Here is a 22,324-nt window from a genome sequence, read left to right on the forward strand (position 1 = left end):
GCTGGGTTACTATATAATGTACAGGGATCTCCTGACTGTATATTATCAGGACAGGATCACACAGTGCTGGGTTACTATATAATGTACAGTGATCTCCTGACTGTATATTATCAGGACAGGATCACACAGTGCTGGGTTACTATATAATGTACAGGGATCTCCTGACTGTATATTATCAGGACAGGATCACACAGCGCTGGGTTACTATATAATGTACAGGGATCTCCTGACTGTATATTATCAGGACAGGATCACACAGCGCTGGGTTACTATATAATGTACAGGGATCTCCTGACTGTATATTATCAGGACAGGATCACACAGCGCTGGGTTACTATATAATGTACAGTGATCTCCTGACTGTATATTATCAGGACTGGATCACACAGCGCTGGGTTACTATATAATGTACAGGGATCTCCTGACTGTATATTATCAGGACAGGATAACACAGCACTGGGTTACTATATAATGTACAGGGATCTCCTGACTGTATATTATCAGGACAGGATCACACAGCGCTGGACTACTATATAATGTACAGGGATCTCCTGACTGTATATTGTCAGGACAGGATCACACAGTGCTGGGTTACTATATAATATACAGTGATCTCCTGACTGTATATTATCAGGACAGGATCACACAGCGCTGGGTTACTATATAATGTACAGGGATCTCCTGACTGTATATTATCAGGACAGGATCACACAGTGCTGGGTTACTACATAATGTACAGTGATCTCCTGACTGTATATTATCAGGACAGGATCACACAGTGCTGGGTTACTATATAATGTACAGTGATCTCCTGACTGTATATTATCAGGACAGGATCACACAGCGCTGGGTTACTACATAATGTACAGTGATCTCCTGACTGTATATTATCAGGACAGGATCACACAGTGCTGGGTTACTATATAATGTACAGTGATCTCCTGACTGTATATTATCAGGACAGGATCACACAGCGCTGGGTTACTATATAATGTACAGTGACCTCCTGACTGTATATTATCAGGACAGGATCACACAGCGCTGGGTTATTAAATAATGTACAGAGATTTCCTGACTGTATATTATCAGGACAGGATCACACAGCGCTGGGTTACTATATAATGTACAGTGATCTCCTGACTGTATATTATCAGGACAGGATCACACAGTGCTGGGTTACTATATAATGTACAGAGATTTCCTGACTGTATATTATCAGGACAGGATCACACAGCGCTGGGTTACTATATAATGTACAGAGATTTCCTGACTGTATATTATCAGGACAGGATCACACAGTGCTGGGTTACTATATAATGTACAGAGATTTCCTGACTGTATATTATCAGGACAGGATCACACAGTGCTGGGTTACTATATAATGTAGCGAAAGATGACGGCACTCACCAGTTCCAAAAACGTGGAAAGCGTCCTTTATTGGTGGGGAGGCATGCAGGGCGGTAAAAAGATAGACTCCGGCAACGGGGCCTTTCGTGCGCTATGGCGCTTTCTCAAAAGCTTGAGAAAGCGCCATAGTGCGCAAAACGGCCCCGTTGCCGGAACCTGTCTTTTTACCCCCCTGCATGCCTCCCCACCAATAAAGGACGCTTTCCAAGTTTTTGGAACCGGTGAGTGCCGTCATCTTTCGCTACGTATTGTGTTTGGATATCTTTTTACTTATATCTGATTGAGCACCACCGGGCAGTCCTGCCGTGATCACCTCTGCCCCAGGAAAGTCGAGCTACGTGTTGGGCTGTCGGCAGTATCGTTGGGGCTGTGCCCGCCAGAGACATTTCTCCACTTAATATTACTATATAATGTATTGGGATCTCCGGTGGCTGTGTTTGCATATTCCGGATGGATTGCGTTTAGAAACGCAACACATGCGATTGGTAACAAGCACCACATGTTTACATGTAAACTATGCAAAACATGTGGTTCTCCTTATGAACGCATGAGTTTCAGTAGAAAAGTATATGCAATCGCGCCAAGTCTCTCCCCCTTCCAGTTGGATTGCGTTTCTAAATGCAATACATCCAGAATGTGTGAACGGAGTGTAGATAATCAGAACAGGATGACACAGTGCTGGGTTTTATACAATGTGCAGCAATCTCCTGGCTAGATAAACCACAAATGGCCCATTTATCCATATTATTATGCACTTTAACTATTTTCATTTCAAAAAGTAATTCCACTTTAGTTGCCTCTGAGCTGTGAACATGAATAGATCAGATGCTTGCTAACATGACCAGGAACTGTCTGAATTTTTTTTTTATATTACTGTCCCAATAAATATACAGGTACTCAAATGTACAGTGCTTATTAAACGCCTAAGTACAGGTCCTGCAGGATTTCTATCAATAAATACAATAAGCAGACTAAAATAGCATCTGAACTGGGTTTTAATGCATTGCCAAAGGCTTTGTACATGCAGATTACCATCATAGGTTTACAGTTTCGTCCCAGAATGACAGCTGACAACACTTTTTCATCACAACTTAACTCTCTCGCCTCTCACGTGTAAGACTTTGTGGCTTGGCAGTGAAGTAGTTACTGCCTGTAACATAAAGCAGTGCAGGAGGAGTGATATCACTGCAGAAGCATGCAAAAACACAACTCCATTTCCCTCAATTAGCATAGCGGTTTAGCTACACATATTTCCAGAAAGCGTCTAATCAATTTTTGGCTGGGAGAGAAGAATCAGACGCCAGTTGCTCTGAGTTCCAACATGCTAATCAGGACTCATGGGGAATGGAGACTGACGTGAGGGGTAGAGGGTGGGGGTGTGTGCCGAATGAGAAATACATCATATATATTTATTACACAGACCAGAGGATCGTGGGCTCAGTTTTGTCTAGCAGGCACTTTGGACAGAAAGCTTTCCTCACTTCTGTATATCTTTCAGCAGGAGGTCACCTTGTGTGTGGATGGAAGTTCACCCAGTCATTAATTGTGTCAATTAAAAGAAACATTTGAATGTTTTGGCTTTGGGTAATGCAGTTGCTTATACCTTATGTATGAGTTGGCATCTCTTACTCTACTTATAAGGATGGGTAGGATTAATATGCCCACCCACTTGTCTCATGTGGCACAGATTTACATGCCGTGGCACAGGTGTCTAGTTTAATATGTTATAAGGAGAAAATATGGGTTCATTTAGAAGAACAAAACATCTGTTGTGACAACTGCTTCATTTCACTACAAACAAAAAAATAAATGTCACCACCAACAGAGATTCAATTAGAGAGAAAAAACCTTCACTCAATCACAACAGTAATGGAAGTCTCCATTATGACACAGACAAATTGTTAGTCAGGGTGAGACACCTGTATGGCTAGCGCTGCTTCAGTGCACGGGGACGTGGCTCGGACGATCGCTTATGTCATCAGTTACCGATGGCACTGGAAACCATCTCTGTATGCCATCAGCCCGAGTCCCGGCCCTGTGCGGTAGCCCTGTTTTTGTAAATGCAGCGCTAGCAGTACATGTGACCAAACCCTCAAGATGTCCATAAGATGCCTGCAGATGGAGGATCATGTGATCTCTGTCCATGAGCAATCGCCCTGGCAGGACCTTGATCTTATATTCATGAATACTTTTATAAGATCCTGGCAGGGTGATTGTTCATGGACAGATAGAGATCACATGACCCTCCGTCCTAGGCCATTTTATGGACAGGAATGTCCGTCTGATAAAAGACAGGAGGCCTCACTTTACTGATCATGAAAGTGCAGAACTTTGAAAAGATGTATATTGGTAAATTCAACCCCATTAGCTTTTTTTTCCCATATGGCCAGAACTGGGACCTGCATCTATAAGATACCCTTTAACTACTCCACTGCAGTTAAATTAATCCTAAAATCAGATGATTTCAACTGCAAAGCTTTTGAAATATGTCTAGAGGTTCTCAGAACTGAAGACTTAAATCAGAGATCATTAGGGGGACATTTTCCTAGATTTCTCGTCAACCATTGTAGAACAAGACAATCTATCCAGTGTGGAAAGTTAGATACAAAAAAATTGCATAGCAAAACCTTTAAAGTAAGAAAAAGAGGATCAAGACAAATTTAATATTAATATTGTACAGTGAAGATTTTCATTGTGTAGTACATTTTTCCTCCTGACACTGTCCACACGGAATCAGAGTTGTAACAGAAGGTACTAAAAGTATCACCTTCTGAGAAACTTTGGATAATTTAAAAGCTTACGGAGAGTAACATATTTTTTGGACTATAAGGCGCACCGAATTATAAGGTGCACCATCAATAAATGCCAGCTTAAATGTCTAGGTTCATATATAAGGCGCACCGGATTATAAGGCGCACCTGATTATAAGGATGAATGACCAGCAGGTGGCAGACTATAAGGCACACCTTTGATTTCTGAGAAAATCAAAGGATTTTTTGTGCGCCTTATAGTCCGAAAAATATGGTAATAATGTTTCTGGTCATTATGTGACTTGTAATGTTCATTTTCCTACAGCCTCCTTACAGGCTGCAGTATGCGGGGTCTACCTAAATCCTGGGGAATGGTGGCATGCAGTGTGCTGGGTCCACCTATATACTGTGATGGCTGCAGTGTGCTGGGGCCACCTATATACTGTGATGGCTGCAGTGTGCTGGGGCCACCTATATACTGGGGGGCTGCATTGTGCTGGGGCCACCTATATACTGGGGGGCTGCATTGTGCTGGGGCCACCTATATACTGGGGGGCTGCATTGTGCTGGGGCCACCTATATACTGGGGGGCTGCATTGTGCTGGGGCCACCTATATACTGGGGGGCTGCATTGTGCTGGGGCCACCTATATACTGGGGGGCTGCATTGTGCTGGGGCCACCTATATACTGGGGGGCTGCATTGTGCTGGGGCCACCTATATACTGGGGGGCTGCATTGTGCTGGGGCCACCTATATACTGGGGGGCTGCATTGTGCTGGGGCCAACTATATACTGGGGGGCTGCATTGTGCTGGGGCTATCTATAAACTGGGAGGGTGGCTGCAGTCTGCTGGGCCTACCTTTATACTGGGGGAAGCTGCATTGTGCCGAGGCTACCTATATACTTGGGGGGCCTGCAGAGTGCTGGGGCTACCTATATACAGGGGTTGGTTGCAGTATGCTGGGGCTACCTATATACCAGGGGAGGGCTGCAGTGTGCTGGATACCTATATACTGGGTGAAGTGTGCTGTGCGACTGGGAATTGGGTACTTGTATTGAACACCATGCTCCGTGTTGTATTTCTGTACTAAGCCTTGTTCTGGTGAAGTATATTTGTAAATCACTATTATAATAATTCATGACAGGCACAATATTATAATTTGAAATACACTGTACATATTAATTAGAGGGGGGGCACTGTGTATGTTAGAACTCATTTGAGGGGAGCAATGTCTAAGATAACTTTGTGGGATAGTGTGGCATGAATGCATGTCTCCAAAATTTTTAATTTGTGGGGGGCTCTTGATGGTAAAAATCTGGGGGTGGGGATATAATATATATTTTAACAACCGCTGTGATTTTTTTTTTAATTCACCCTGTACAACAAATAAGTTCGAAACTGTCCTGCTTATATGTAACCTGACACTGCAGTAAACCTCTGTTCCTCTTTCTAGGAAGACAAAATTCAGCAGAGATTTCTAGGCAAAAATCAGATTAAGAGGGAAGAATAAAGGGTGCTAAAGTGGAAATAGAAGCACTTTTGTCTGATAAAATATATTACAAACTCCTTGTGTTCTCCACAAGTTGCAGAGCAGTGGTATAAATGTGGGGAGGGGTATACTTAGCTGGATTTTCATGCAGCTGGGGCTGAAGGTTAAATCCTGACTACAAAGAAGTTTCTGGGATCAAACAGATTAAGTGGTTTCACAGCTGGCAGTGAATGAGCAGGCAATGCAGGCCAAGCATGAATTATCTATAAAATTCCTAAATTCTATGTTTAGGATGTCAGTTTCCTACTAAAAGAAAAACTAATCTCATAAGCGAACACATGACGCCCCGTCTATAGGGTATCTAGTTTGCCTAGTTACAATAAAACGAGAGATAACTTGCATGGTCCTTGCTGTCTGTTGTCAGGGTAACTCTCACTAAGGATGCTGCGTGGGAGGATGTGAATGCTGCCGTCAGTGGCTCAAAGCAGACAAACAAACTCTGGTGACCCCTTGGGCGTGATTGTGGGGAATGAAGCACACTACCTGACTCCCTGGCCCCAATGCAACACAGTTCATCCACAGGCCTTGTATGTTTAAGCTTTGGATGCATCATGGAAAGTGTAAAGAAATTCAAAGAGGAAGAAGAGCTCTTAGCCTGTTCATTTCCATGAAAGTGATGTTAATGAGGCATCTGCTGATAATCAATATCCAGCTATCATATCAAAGCAATCCCCAAATGCTTCCCAGGTCTTGCGAGCAGCTCTGTCTGTGGTTCTGCAGTCTCAGAGGTGCCCACCTTAATACACTCTAATTGCTCTAGTCTTCCTCTAAAGTTTGCAGCAGGTTCGAGGACAGAGGATGTGGCTGTAATCATTGCAAGCCTGACTCAATGGTTTTATTCTCCACGCAATTAAAGCAAAAAAAAAAAAAAAAAAACATTTCATTTGCATTGCTGAGGCTGCTCCATGGAAGAAAGTGCTCGGCTGTTAACCCAATGCTCTCCAATTCAGAAGGCAATAAATATAATATAATATAAATTAGCATAAGACCATCAAAGGGCTGTAATATAGTAGTATTTCAGCATCTTTTTTACAGTCAAAACGTCTGGAGGTTCTGATGGACTACAGTGGGGTTCTATGGTTCAATAGAGTGAAGAGATCTCAAGATTGTTGATGTATCACACCCATGTAAAACCAACCTCAATAGTAGTTAAGACAAATAAAAGAAAAAAAAATTCTGCTCACCCATAGCTTGTATACTCCATTTCAACGCTGTACCAGACTGGGCATCAAACTTGGTCCAGTCACAAGGCAGGCTAATAAGTTACAAATACTTCATCAGTTTAGCTATAAAAACATATTAAAAACAGAAAAGATAGGGATCACTGTAGAAAAAAGGTGACGTGTTTTGGACCTAGAAGGCGGCCTAAGGCAGCGTTCATTCAGTATACTTGAATTGCCTAATAAAGTGCAATTCAAGGACATCGGGGATGAGTTACTCCCAGAAAACTTTCAGATGATGTTTTCTTCACGTGTATAAGTTATAAAGAGGTGATAGATGTGAGAGGGAGAAACAGGGAGCTGATATTGCAGTGTCTGGAAGGTGTGCGAGAGGATGGAGGAGTAACATAGTGACACATTATTAGGAAATTTTAGCAAGCTGTAAGACAAAATGCTAAAAAGAGTGAGATATAAGAGTGCAGATATAGAGGCACATAGGAAATGGAACCAAAGAGCATCTTTCATTGCAATGTTGCTTTTCTGTATAATACTTTGGAAATAATAAACAATAAGTTTATTCTGTACTATGAGACTACTGCTTCCTGCATACAACAGATGAAATACGTACTGTATTGAACGCAACACCAATTTTTTAAATACCGTAAATACTCTGGTGTAAGCTGACCTTTGAGGCACAATTTCATGCTGAAAAAGTCCCCCTCAGCTTATACTAGAGTGAGTCATCCAGCACACTATTTTTCCCTGCAGGAACTTAAATTCAATCATTGAGGTCCTGAAGCTCCCAGGAGGATATTACTTGGGGACTAAAGGACCTGCAATGATGTCATGATCACATAACCTGCATGGAAAATCAATCATACAGGATGTGCTCACATGTGGCGTTAACACGTGCGTTTTGTAAATGCAATGTTGACAGCAATGTAATTAGGCAAATCTCCTCTTCTCAGCGCTTATTGTGCGTTTGAAAACGCATGTTTTAATGCCATGTGTGAACCCTCCAGGTGAATCATCAGCTTCAGCTGAAACATTCTCTGGGTATGGGAAAAGTTAATCTCTACCCTCCTTTCCTTATCTCTATGATGTTTTCAGGACTTCACATACACTGCTCACTGCAGGGGAAAGAAGGAACAGAAAAAAAGGCACAGAGAAGCTTGACTGAAGGCTGTCGTAACATGATAGCTGTTGGTCTAAAATGTACCCCAAGCTCTGCCTGCATTGAACACTAGAAATAAAATGTAATTGTATTATATTTAAAAAAATATACAAACACAATGGTTATCATTTTTTTATTACTTTCAGTTATAACTGTTGCTGTAATTGGAAAAAAAAGTAAAGCTTCAGCTGTATAATCTGTGCCAAAATTGAACTGCTCTTTAAGATTACCAGGAATACAAATACAACAATAATATTGCTAAAGTCCACTTTGGACTTTAACAGAATTAACCATTCACAAGTAATAATCAATTTATTATATTTCACCCATAACCCTATAAATATTACCACTGGGAATGTCTCTGAAGGACGTCTACTTCCATCTGTTACCTGTAATGAAAGAGTCAAGCATCAGGGATTGGTGTGACACCAGCACTGGATAAATGTGCCTGTGATTACATTTCTCTATGAAACATTTTAAACAAAACCTGGATGTACGATATTAACTGCTCTTCCTGTCCGAATAATATAGAGAACAGATGTTAGAGATCACTTTCACTGACAATCGTATTAGTACTTTCTGTCTGTTCATACAGAGTTTCCAGGTATGTCCTTTAGGCTGCATTCACACTGCCATATGGGGGACCTATATACGGGCGGAGTATACACGGCATATATACATCCCCCATAGACGACAATCGGCACCGTACCGTTCCATACCCAGTGAAAAGATAGGACATGTCTTATCTTTTCTCTGAATACAGCGCTGTGACCCATGTTACTCTATGGAGAGGGGCAGGGGGGAGCAGCGCTAACCCCCTCCTCCTCTCCCCGGCGGCAACGTATGCCGGCCGTGCTATGGTACAGCGGGCACACGTCAGTGTGAATGTAGCCTAAGGTAAACCCCAAGAACAATATTTGACTGGTTGCCATGGGCATTTATTGAAGGGGTTTATTCTTTGAAAACTTATGATATGACACTTTGGGAAAGGTTGTTTATGGGAAATATACCACCAGCATCAATGATTGTAAACCAAGCACACTTGCATGCTTTTGTGTGCCCCATTTGGCAGGATCTGCTCTTATTTCAGCTTCTTATGCCCTTGTTTTTATAAAAAAAAAAGCATTACAAATTATGCAAAAGAAAACAGAGGGGCTCCCGGTTCCATAGCTGTTAATTGAGCACCTTGGGGTCATTTGCATAATTTCTAAAGATTTTTTGGTAAAAACAAGGGCATAAGAAGCTGAAAGAAGTGTGGATCCTTCCAGAGAGGACACACACCTGCATGTAATTGTGCTTTACTATCCTTTATCCTGGTGGATCGTGTATTTTTTAGAGTGCAGATTCATGGTTCCACAGATTTTATTTGAGGCCATACCAAGATCTTGTTTCACTGATTCTGTGAAAAATGAAAACTGTTGTCATATTACTTTTCTGGAAGAGTATGATATCTCTATACCTAATAGTATCTTTAGGAACCATGTATGCCTCATGTAAAAGACATCTGGGACAACTTTGTGACGCTTAAAGAAAACCTGTCATGCAAATTAACCAATTTAAACAAAAAATCCTTTAGAAACTATGATTGAAATGCATTACCATTATCCCTAAATAGTACTTTTCCAAGGCTGCAGGGTTGAAAAATCAGTTTGGAAACTTGTATGCAACTCGTCTGAATATTCAGTGGTTACTGCATTACTCTGCTTCCTTGTTCCTGATTGGCAGGTTTCACTGCTACAGAACATGCTGCTATGTGGAACATTACCAGAGATCTCTGTTACATCATTGGCCACTTCATGTCATGTGACCAGGGTGATGTGTTACAAAAGTCGACCTCATGTATATATGTGATGACACGAAATCACGAAATCCATGGAGGCTGCTGTGATTTCATGTGATCAAATATATACATGGGGTAGACATCGCAAACACAACTGGGTAAATGCCCTTAGATGACTTTACCCATGTCATATAACATGCTGAGAAGAGGCATGGGGAGGTATAGATGGCAGGGGCCGGCCAAGCAGGACACGCTCTCTTTTATGATATTGTAAGAATTTCACAACACTCCTATAGTGTTTGATGGTGCCAAACTAGGGTCCCAACCCCAGAAAAATATGTTTATTTAGGGAGACTGAATTTATTGACAGGTTCTTCTTAAATGGATTTTCCCACAAAGGACACTAATCCTCTGTCCACAGAGTATAAGATGATTATCATTGGGAGAAGTCCTGAATAGAGTACAGTATTTTTCGGACTATAAGGCGCACCTTCAATAAATGCCTGGGTTTGTAAGGCGCACCTCAGTATAAGGATGACGAGCATAGGTCACCAGGTGTCAGACCTGTGCAGAGCTCAAGGCAGCTGTTGTCTGTAAGTGCAGTTCATATATAAGGCGCACTGGACAATAAGGCGCACCTTTGATTTCTGAGAGAATCAAAGGGTTTTTTGTGCACCCTACAGTCCGAAAAATACGGTAGTTGTGTGCATTCACAGTCACCAGTCCTTTCACTTCTACAGGCAAACGTTGAGTACCAAACAAGCTAATGTTATGGTCATGCATTTTCACTACCGTTTCATTGACCCTCTGCTCATGATCAATATACCCAGATATCTTTTCCCGCATCCTGTGGAATAGAGGTAAGCCTTGTTATTAGGAATAACCTGTCACCTTAAGGGGTCTAGGCTCTGTAAGAAGCCTGTAAATAACAAAGAATATTTTGCCATTTAGTGTCATAATTTGTTTAATTTCCCATGTATATATGACTACAAGATGTTTTATTGTGCCGTTTCCAGGGGCTTTAAGAAATGTCCATAATAATAATCTTGCTTTCTTATAAGTAAGTGATGCATAGATAATAAATGGCTTTAAATAAGAATATGCGGCAATCTGCATTTTTTTTAATACTACATATTAAGTGATTGAAAAAAACCATCACCATTTCCTATCCACATCATTTAGCGAAATTAACAAGCATTGCATGACAAACTGCTGTACTAAAGCACGAGCTATAGTTCTGCCCCCTGGGTATTTTCCCTCCATATTACGAAGCAAAAAGAGATGTGACCTAGACAGAGATATGATACCCAGAGTGTGCCAGCCTGCCCGCCTCTCTTGTTATGCTCCATTTCCTTCACATGTCTAGGATCGTCTCATACACACCCTGAAGGAATCTGTAACCCAGAAAGGACAACGCAATATTATTTATAGGGAAGTTCCCATGTGCAGCAGAAGGAGAGGATATATGAAACATTATGGGATGAAGATGGAAAAAGATAGATGCTGCACGGAACAATACAAGATTAGAGTCAGAGCTATAGGGTGCGGAAAAGAGGACACATGCGCACACACTATGAAATTATTGGGCCAGATTTACTAATCCTGCCTTTTATTTAGAAAGTTGTCAACATGGACTAGAAATTGTGAAAAAGTTTGAGCCACACGTTGACTTCCTTGTGCCAATATCTGGCACTAAAATTAGGATACATCCTTTATGGTTCTGGGCATGTACATCAATATTCTGGATCAATTGGATGAGCAAATTTCATTTATGGTACTGTAGAAGTAAAAAGGTTGAGCAGAGACTATTTACGGGGGTGCAAGCTCATGTTTAAAGATCACGCAAAGTTTGTTGAAAATACTAATGCTAAATGAAAAGATGGTTTAGAAAATATCCAAAACCTTTGCATAATACTTCATATTACCACATGTTCACATGTGACTTTACTGCCGTAGCCCGCTTTCCTCTTCTCAGCAGGTGGAAATGGGGCAGATAGAAGCGGGTACAGGACAAATCCGGCATCAGACTACATACAGGCTCTTTCATCCTTTATTAGTAGATAACTCCCCTGCCAACACAAGGAAATACAAGCTGCATGATAATTTTCCAATTAGCAAGTGATGCCAAAGGAAACTGGCATCCAGGCATTGTAGCCTAATGTGCGGTCCAGTACTTGCTACCCTCATAAGTGACTCCAGTGATACTCAAAACTAGGCAGATACTGCAGATGGTATCTCTAGTCTTTTTATGCATAGCAAAAGTCCCATATTTATTGATGGGTTTAATATGGAAGCAGAGAGAGGTTCTTTCTTCTAAGACTTTTCTCGCTGCAGTGTTACAAAGATTGCCGATGTTGCCATAGTATTGGAGACAGCCTCTGACAACAGGTGAGCATTTATCACACTAGCGTCATCAGTATTGGCAGCTTCTGAGGCATATAATAAGTTGTCATGGTAAAATATTGGATAAGATACGTCTTTATGTTAAGAAAATGGCCACACACTCTTGCGGCTCGATTCCCTGCCAATAATTAGTGTAGATGCCCATTTGGGCGTTCACATTTAATTGAATTCATCTACCATATATAAACATTTATTTAAAAAATGTATCTGTGTAAAAATAATTTCCCATAACTGTAACCATAGTGTTCCCTTAGAAATCAGCTGCCATTGGATGCGACCACCCCTGCACCGGTGACCACACATGCCCTATTGAAGTGCCTGACCACCTGGATTCAGCGTTCACCACCACAGGAAAGCAGTGGGACTTGCATCAACTCCCGGACATTTTATATGCAAAAACTATTTGTTTCAATGTGCAATCGCTCCAGCAACGGTGGTCGTATCCAAGAACATGACCACATTTAAGAAAAATTATCTTCACACAGGAACATTTTTCTTAACATCCAATTGAAGAAATGTATGTATATGGCAGATGAATTAAATGTCAATAGCTAACTACTATGGCACATAGGGCTGTGCCCATGCAAGCCAGCCATGCTTTGTTTATTTTCCAGCTGCTCCCTCCGTGCCAAATGTTTATTCAAGAAACATGCCAATTAGGCTGATGCGCTTTGGGGGTTGTTTGTGGCAATAACAATACCCCTACTACACTTTCACTGCCCAGCATGGACGGAGCAGCTGAATGACTAAAACATGCCTATAACATCTCCCTTTAAGTGTACACTGAAGGGAGAATCATGAGAGAAAATGTATTTATTTATACAAAGTGAAAGAAATGAAGGGTATAGTGACCCCTATATGTCAAGAGATATATTAACATTTAGAACATGTTTGACATAACTACAATTGTTTTAATAAAACTTTGAAAATGTAGAAATTGGTATAAATAAATATCAGATAAATGCTTGAATCCCAAACTAAAATGTGTAGTATGAATAAAGTTGTGTTCATGTACACCTCTGTGGCTAATGGACAGCTATATTTGATCATTTCCTTCATAATGGGTGTCTTTGTCACTAGACACTATGTGATATACCATATATACACGGTCCATATAGCTTTTCATACTTGACAATTTTTTAATATCTTCAGTTCTCAACTATTATATAGTGAATGGTACCAGAGCCACGATCAAAGAAAAAAGTAAAGTAAGGGGTGAAAAGGGGCTTCCAGATTACAAATATGAACCACATAAAAGTATTTGGTTTACACCTACAGGTTACTGCGGCTCCAATCCATGTTTCACACTTGCTACGTCTGAAGCTGCTGGAAATTTTCCACTATATACATTGAGAAAGCAGCCATTTCATGGGATAAATATCTGTCAGCTCCTAGAACTTATCCCTGTGGGTATAACGCAACTACAGTCAGAAATGTAAAAACACAACATAAAAACCAGACAGCATAATGGCAAATGATAGGAGGGGCTGGGTGTCTACACCCTGGATCACACTTTTCTGGTGCCCACCTTTGGTTGGGGACTGTGAACGCCAGGGAGAGGCAGTGATGTGGACATTACTCATAGCCGCTGTCCGTAGAAACCAACTAAATATTAGACTTTGCAAGAAGCAATATACATTAAATTAGCTGCTCTAAGGCAATATTTGAGTGAGTGAATTCGGACAGTTCAGTTAGGTGCGGTTAAGACACAATGGAGAAAAGCCATTTGTTTTTTTAGGTAGTACAGGCGGTCCCCTACTTAAGAACACCCGACTTACAGACGACCCCTAGTTACAAACGGACCTCTGGATATTAGTAATTTACTGTACTTTAGCCCTAGGCTACAATAAACAGCTATAACAGTTATCAATGGAATCTTTATTGTTAATCCTTGTTCTTATGACAACCCAACATTTTTAAAATCCAATTGTCACAGAGACCAAAAAAATCTGTCTGGTGTCACAATTATAAAATATACAGTTCCGCCTTACATACAAATTCAACTTAAGAACAAACCTACAGACCCTATCTTGTACATTTCCTGGGGACTGCCTGTATTTGACATAGCAGTTGAAACACAATAAGTAAATTTCACATTTTGATAAACACAACTGCATTAACCCCTTAGTGATGCGCCTGAAAAGGCACTAATGACCAGGGCATTTTTTGTGAATAACCACATGATGGTTTAATGGCCAGAACTTCTTATTTTTTGCATGCTACCTTAAAATATTGTTGATCCGTTTTTTTTGTGTTTTTTTTTGCAGAGAAGCTTAACCCCTTAAGGACGCAGCCTGTTTGCAGGTTAAGGCTCGCAACTTTTTTTTGAAATTTGACCAGTGTCTCTTCCTGTGGTTATAACTTTTGAACACTGTTACTTATCAAAGCGATTCTGAGACTGTTTTTTCCCCACATGTTGTACTTCATTTTAGTGGTAAATTTTGGCTGATAAGTTTTGCGTTTATTTACAAAAATAAGAAAAAAAATGATGAATTTTTAGAAAAATTTGCCATTTTCGAAATTCAAAATCACCGCATTTTCAGGCAGATAGATTTACCACCTAAATAACATTTCCCATTTGTCTACTTTACATTTTCATAATTTTTGAAATGTTTGGATAATTTATTTTGACGTCACGCGGCCTACAAATCGAATAGCGATTTTCCGTATTTTCAGAATTGACTATTTTGGGGATAAATACTGTTTGAAATCAAATTTTACATATTTAGCAACAAAACCCCCTATATAACCAACCCATTTTCAAATCTGCACCCCTCAAGCTATCAGAAACAGCATTTTCAAAGATTGTTAACCCCTTGAGATCTTCATAGTAATTGAATCAAAATGGCGGTGAAATTTAGAATGGTCAAATTTTGTCGGTTATACGTTCATTTAGCCCTAAAATTTACACATTTCCAAAAGATAAAAAGAGAAAACTCACCATAAAATTTGTTCTACAATTTCTCCTGAGTGCAGCGACCCCCCACATGTGGCTTGCCTTTTTTTATGGGCGCACAGCGAGGCGCAGAAGGGAAGGAGCACCCTGCAGCTGCCAGGATTTTAGTTTTCTGGTTGCCCCCTTTTGAAGGCTATAAAATTTTCGCTTTTCCGTTATTTGGGCCATGTGACGGCATTTTTTTTGCGGGACGAGATGCTTTTTCCAGTGTTACCATTTTGGGGTTGGTATCACCTATTGTTGAAAATTTTGGAACTTTTTTTGAGGTCATGAGTAGAAAAGCATCAATTCTGTACTGTATTTTTTACTTTTTTTTTTTTTTCGTGTTCACCGTATATCCTAATAATCCTGTTATCTTTATTCTATGGGTCGATACGATTACGGGGATACCAGACATGAATATTTTTTCTTATGTTTTACTAAATTTGCCAAATAAAACCCTAATGTGGGGAAAAATCTATCATTTTTGCATCGCTGTCTTCCAAGTGGCATAACATTGTTACGTTTTTGGCTACAGAGCTGGTTAATTGCTTGTTTTTTGCGGGACATGTTGTTCTTTGCAACAATATCATTCTGGAGTACATATGTTTTGTTGATCACTTTTTATTGCATTTTTAGTGGGATATAATAGGTAAAAATCATAATTTTTGGCGGGTTTTTGACATTTTTTTCTTACGGCGTTCATCATATGGGTTCAATAGTTATTTAGTTTTATTCTATGGATTGTTACGGACGCGGTGATACTATATATGTGGGGTTTGTGTTATGATTTTGACTTTTTTGAGCGTTATATGTCTCTTTATATGTTTTGGGGCTTTTGGGCATTTTTAGTGATTTATAAAGTAATTTTTTATTGAAAAACATTATTTTGTACATTTTTTACATGATCCACCATGGGATATGAACAAGCAATCATCTGATTGCTTGTTCTTGATAATACTCTGCAATACTAATGTATTGCAGGGTATTATCAGTGCCAGCCTATGCAGATGCATAGGCTGACACTTTGCCTTTAAGATGACGTCACAGACGCCATCTTAAAGGTAAACCCTCCAGGCTTCTCTGGGGTCCCGATCGGACCCCAGAGGAGCCAAAACAGCGATCGCCCCCCCCGAAAACGGTGCGGGGGGGTGGGGGCGGCGATCGTGGGGTAAAGACCCCCAGAAGGCATGTTAAATGCAGCGGTCGCGTTGACCGCGGTATTTAACGGGTTAAACACCCGCGATCGGAGCCCACTCCGACCTCGGGGATGTCAGCGGTAGATTACCATTGAAATCCCGCGGCTAACGATGCCGGTTCGGCTGCTATACAGCGCTGAACCGGCATCGGCTCTGCGCAGTAGCTGTACTGTGCTGAGCGCTAATCGTGGGACTCAGCGCAGTACAGCTACGGCGCAGAGCGCTATGGGGTTACTATATATCTGGAGTTTGCTGGATAACAGACAAGAGGAGAACAGTGGATGGATTAGTAAAGAGAGTTGACATTTCATGCAGTTAGCGAGTGTGATAGGCTGCCTAAAGAGATGGGTTTTAAGAGCACGTTTGAAACTTTGGAGTTTGGGTATTAGTGTGATAGTCCGGGGAAGGGCATTCCAAAGAATTGGAGCAACTCGGGAGAAGTCCTGGAGACGTGCATGAGACATGCATGAGAGGTTCGAACTAAGGTAGAGATTAATCTAATATCGCTGGCAGAACGAACAGCACGGGTTAAGCGATAGACTGAGGTGAGAGAATAGAGGCAGGAAGGTGCAGCATTATGCAGAGCTTTGTGGATGAGGGTTATTTTTTTTAAAGTGAATATGGTAGAAGACAGGCAGCCAGTGCATTGACTGGCTCAGACAGGAGGTATCCGTGTAGTGTTGGCCTGGCTGCTGCATTAAGAATATATTGCAGAGGAGAAAGTTTAGTGAGTGGAAGACTAAGGCTACATTCACACTGCCGTTGCCCGCCCGTACCGTACCGTAGCGGGCAACGGCAGTGTACGGGGAGAGGAGGAGGAGGTGAGCGCAGCTCACCCCCGCCCCTCTCCATAGCAACCTATAGCGCACGGCCCCGTATTACGGGAAAAGATAGGACAGGTCCTATCTTTTTCCCGGGTACGGAACGGTACGGTGCCGCACGTGTGCTGCACCGTACCGCTCCCGTAGGGTGCCGTGCGCCCATAGGAGTGTATGGGGGACGTATATCGGCCGTATATACGTCGGCCGTATATACGTCCCCCATACGTTCGTGTGAATGTAGCCTAATTAGTAGCGAGTTACAGTAGTTTAGGCGAGAGTGAATCAGCGCAACAAATATCATTTTAAAAGTTTCAATTGTCAGAAATGGACAGATTCTGGGGATGTCTCTGAGATGCATGCGGCAAGAGATAAGGTACAAAGGAGAGGTCGGAGTCCAGCACAACCCCAAGACAGCATGACCGGTGCCCCGTTCTATAGTGATCCCACACACCGAGATGGAGAGGTCAGGGTTGGGTCGGTTGGTAGATGGTTTAAAGATAAAGAGTTCAGTCTTAGAACGATTTAGAGAGCAGACATGATGTTAGAGATGGCAGAGAGACATTCACTAGTGTTCTGGAGTAAGGCAGAAGTATACACTCACCGGCCACTTTATTAGGTACACCATGCTAGTAACGGGTTGGACCCCCTTTTGCCTTCAGAACTGCCTCAATTCTTCGTGGCATAGATTCAACAAGGTGCTGGAAGCATTCCTCAGAGATTTTGGTCCATATTGACATGATGGCATCACACAATTGCCGCAGATTTGTCGGCTGCACATCCATGATGCGAATCTCCCGTTCCACCACATCCCAAAGATGCTCTACTGGATTGAGATCTGGTGACTGTGGAGGCCATTTGAGTACAGTGAACTCATTGTCATGTTCAAGAAACCAGTCTGAGATGATTCCAGCTTTATGACATGGCGCATTATCCTGCTGAAAGTAGCCATCAGATGTTGGGTACATTGTGGTCATAAAGGGATGGACATGGTCAGCAACAATACTCAGGTAGGCTGTGGCGTTGCAACGATGCTCAATTGGTACCAAGGGGCCCAAAGAGTGCCAAGAAAATATTCCCCACACCATGACACCACCACCACCAGCCCGAACCGTTGATACAAGGCAGGATGGATCCATGCTTTCATGTTGTTGATGCCAAATTCTGACCCTACCATCCGAATGTCGCAGCAGAAATCGAGACTCATCAGACCAGGCAACGTTTTTCCAATCTTCTACTGTCCAATTTCAAAGAGCTTGTGCAAATTGAAGCCTCAGTTTCCCGTTCTTAGCTGAAAGGAGTGGCACCCGGTGTGGTCTTCTGCTGCTGTAGTCCATCTGCCTCAAAGTTCGACGTACTGTGCGTTCAGAGATGCTCTTCTGCCTACGTTGGTTGTAACGGGTGGCGATTTGAGTCACTGTTGCCTTTCTATCAGCTCGAACCAGTCTGTCCATTCTCCTCTGACCTCTGGCATCAACAAGGCATTTCCGCCCACAGAACTGCCGCTCACTGGATGTTTTTTCTTTTTCGGACCATTCTCTGTAAATCCTAGAGATGGTTGTGCGTGAAAATCCCAGTAGATCAGCAGTTTCTGAAATACTCAGACCAGCCCTTCTGGCACCAACAACCATGCTAAATTCAAAGGCACTCAAATCACCTTTCTTACCCATACTGATGCTCGGTTTGAACTGCAGGAGATTGTCTTGACCATGTCTACATGCCTAAATGCACAGAGTTGCCGCCATGTCATTGGCTGATTAGAAATTAAGTGTTAACGAGCAGTTGGACAGGTGTACCTAATAAAGTGGCTGGTGAGTGTATAGTTGGGTGTCATCAGCTTAGAAAGTATACTGGAAACCAAATCTGCTGATGGTTTGTCCGATGGAGGCAGTATAGAGGGAAAAGAGTAGATGACCCAGGACTGAGCCCTGAGGAACTCCGACACCGAGAGCAAGATGAGAAGAGAAAGATCCAGAAAAGGAGACAACAATAGTGTGTTCAGAGAGATAGAAAGAAAACCAAGAGAGTGCAGTGCCCTTTAATCCAATGGAGTGAAGCCTCCTGAGAAGAAGCTGGCGGTCCACAGTATCAATCACTGCCGAGAGATCCAGAAGAATAAGGAGAGAATAATCACCTTTGGATTTAGCAGTGAGGAGATCAAAAAGACTTTAGTAAGGGCAGTTTCAGTGGAGTGCATAGTACGAAATCCAGATTGTAGGGGGTCAAGGAGGGAGTTCACTGAGAGACAGCGCGTTTGTCGAGAATAGACCAGGTGTTCCTTAAATTTGGAGATGAAAGGGAGGATAGAGACTGGTCTGTAGTAAGTAGCACTGGATGGGTCCAGTGAAGGTTTCTTTAGTAATGGGGTAACAGCATGCTTGAAAGAAGAGGGGACGACACCAGAAGAGAGAGGTTGAAGATTTTAGTGAGGTGAGAAGTGACTGCTGGGGAGAGGGACTGTATGAGATGTGAGGGGATGGGGTCACTGATACACTTATACTGTTACCATAGTAATGATGTATAACTGCCATCACTGCACACTGCATCACAACACTGACAATTGAGGGAATTAATTTATCCTTTAAGAAGAATAATACAATTATCCAGTATGTATACAACGATTCCCAAAGGTCTTTAGGGGCCACTGTTGCCTTAAAACCCACTGGAGAGGGTACAATAAAGAGGGGAAATCAACAACAAATAATTATATCAAATCCCACTAATATAAAACTCAAGACAGAAGAGAAGAGACACAGTGGGGAAGTTTGGTCTTGGGGCGGGAACTGCGCTGAAGCAATAGGTAAGGATGTACAGCTCCCAATTACCTCCCATGCCAATATGTTCACAAAATGGCTCCCATATCTTGTGAGAGGCATCTACATGCAGGATTAAGTTTTGTTAACCCAGCCACTTAAGCTCCTTATGCCCAGTTTTTAATATAAAAGGCTTTTAAAGTTATGCAAATTATGTCTGAGGGGCTCTTAGCTCCATAGGTGTGAATGGAGCCTGGAGCCCCTAAGACCCCTAAGTTGCTTACTTTTTAAAATCTTTTTTTCTTAACAACAAGGGCACCAGAAGCTTAAATAACAGCAGATCCTGCCAGAGGGAGCACACACCAGCATGTCAATGTTTACAGTGGTTTATAATCCTTCATCCTGGTGGTAGATGTCCTGTAAGAAGGTATAAGAATGGGTCCAGTGGGGCAGTAGAGCCAAACCGTTTACCTGTCTGGGCCTGAATGATAGTCCAAAAAGGGACTAGAAGGGGGCAGGTCCAAAGAATATGATATAATGTGTCCACAGCCGCTTGGCATCTCCAGCAAGTGGTCGAGATTGTGGGGTTCAATGTATGGAGCAGTGCCGGGGTATGGTACCAGTGCATAAGCACCTTATAAATCACAGATATTGTACCCTTAACAGAAATACCTTTTTTGCACAGCTGTTCAAATCCAGTCATTTTGGACACTAAAGCAGACCCAACCTGCCCCACTACAAAATGTTTCACTTGGAGGCAGTGATACCACTCACCTCTAGGTAAGGAGTGCTCCCACACTAGATAGTCAAAATGCCTTAACTCTAAAGATGTACTAAAAAAATGTCAGTAATGTGTACTGCATCACATAACAAAAACTCATACCCAGACACAGAAGTTAAAGGGGTTCTCTGGAGGTGGAAAAACATGGCTGCAGTCTTCCAAAAACAGCGCCTCACCTGACCATGGGTAGTGTGTGGTATTGCAACTAAGCTCCATTCATTTCTATACAGCTGAGCTGCAGTACTGGCAGTAACCATGGTCAGGTGTGGTGCTGTTTTTGGAAGACTGCAGCCATGTTTTACCACCTCCTGAGAACCCATTTAAGCAAATAAATACTACAAATAAACATGCAGTTATTTGAAAAAGTATCAGACCCAAACAAGGATGAAAATCTGTGAGAGGGAAATCCCGTAGACCACAGTACCTGGTGTTCAGCCCCCGACGCGCATTTCAACCCACTGGTCTTTCTCACCCCTTGATGGTACATGGTGTACCTAATAAAGTGGCCGGTGAGTGTTTCCCGACGTGCTACCCGAATATTTCCGATTTGCGCCGATTTTCCCTGAATTGCCCCGGGGTTTTGGCGCACGCAATCGGATTGTGGTGCAACGGCGCTGGCATGCACGAAAACCACCGCATTTAAAAAAAAAAAAAAAAAATTGGTCGCACGCGCCATACTTACATGCACCAGGAAGAGATCAGTGAATAAAGTTTCTCTATTTTATAAGATTACTATTGCCATGGATTTCCCTCTTTTCGTTTAGTTTTTGGTATTTATTCAATAATTGTGAGGGCCACCTCGGACCACTCTGGCATAGTGGAGTTACCTTTTTGATTAGGTCTTAAGTGACCTCTGTTACTGCTAGTACTGTTAATCGTTGTTGTTTTGTTATTTTGCCTTAACTATAACTCTAAGGGACCAACCATTTCTGCTAAGTGGAATACTCCCACCCTGGACCAATGCCGAACCATAGGCGCCATTAAACTGCTGGGTAGGCCCGGTAGGGCCTAGTAAAGAATGTTAAGGCTGAGGTGGGTTGGGTCCACATAGATAGGAATTGGTGTGAGCTGGTGCCATCCTTAATTTCTCGATTTCGACCCACTTAGTATACGCATCCGAGCCTGCCCAGTGTGGCAAATACTGCAGTTGTGCTGCCCAATAAACCGAGGGGGCACCCCTGGGTTTTGGGGGCAAGCATGACCGATTTTGCCATTCTATGTCTCCTGTTATCCCTAATAAGGTTAAAGAAAGCTCCTTGTAGAGCTTTAAGCTCTATCTGAGGTATTTGAGCCAGTAGCATTTTAATACTTCCTACAGTGTATGTACACATTCTGCTAAAGGGAACAAAATTTTAACTAATTACATATTAGCTTATATTTTAATGATCCATTTGAATATGAAATAAAATGCTTATTCCGGGAATCCCCTTTAAATAAGGCAACTTCCTCCAGACCCATGTCTAACTTAAGAAGCCTGGTGGCATGCGCTATAATAGCCAAACCAGTATGATTTTCCAAAAAGGTATACACTCCCAACTGTGGACAGTGTTGTTTTGTTTCATTGTATCTTCCCAGTACAGTGTAGGGAAATGGTGAGGAGAGAGGACATCGGC

General features: G+C 42.0%; 1 protein-coding gene across 4 annotated transcripts in view; it reads right to left on the reverse strand.

Moving 5' to 3' along the window:
- Positions 1-22,324, reverse strand: part of THRA (thyroid hormone receptor alpha) — a 236,801-nt gene that overhangs the window by 196,406 nt on the left and 18,071 nt on the right. For 3 of the 4 annotated variants that reach the window (XM_072111456.1, XM_072111457.1, XM_072111458.1), the window contains 4 exons: positions 13,502-13,629; positions 11,748-11,891; positions 8,390-8,431; positions 6,893-6,994 (listed from right to left, as the gene is read on the reverse strand). The gene's annotated coding sequence lies outside the window, so the exon portion shown is untranslated. The remainder of the gene's footprint in view (positions 1-6,892; positions 6,995-8,389; positions 8,432-11,747; positions 11,892-13,501; positions 13,630-22,324) is intronic. The other variant, XM_072111459.1, reaches the window with a different exon arrangement.

The sequence above is a fragment of the Engystomops pustulosus genome, chromosome 6 (genome assembly GCF_040894005.1).
Source record: "Engystomops pustulosus chromosome 6, aEngPut4.maternal, whole genome shotgun sequence".
Taxonomy (NCBI): domain Eukaryota; kingdom Metazoa; phylum Chordata; class Amphibia; order Anura; family Leptodactylidae; genus Engystomops; species Engystomops pustulosus.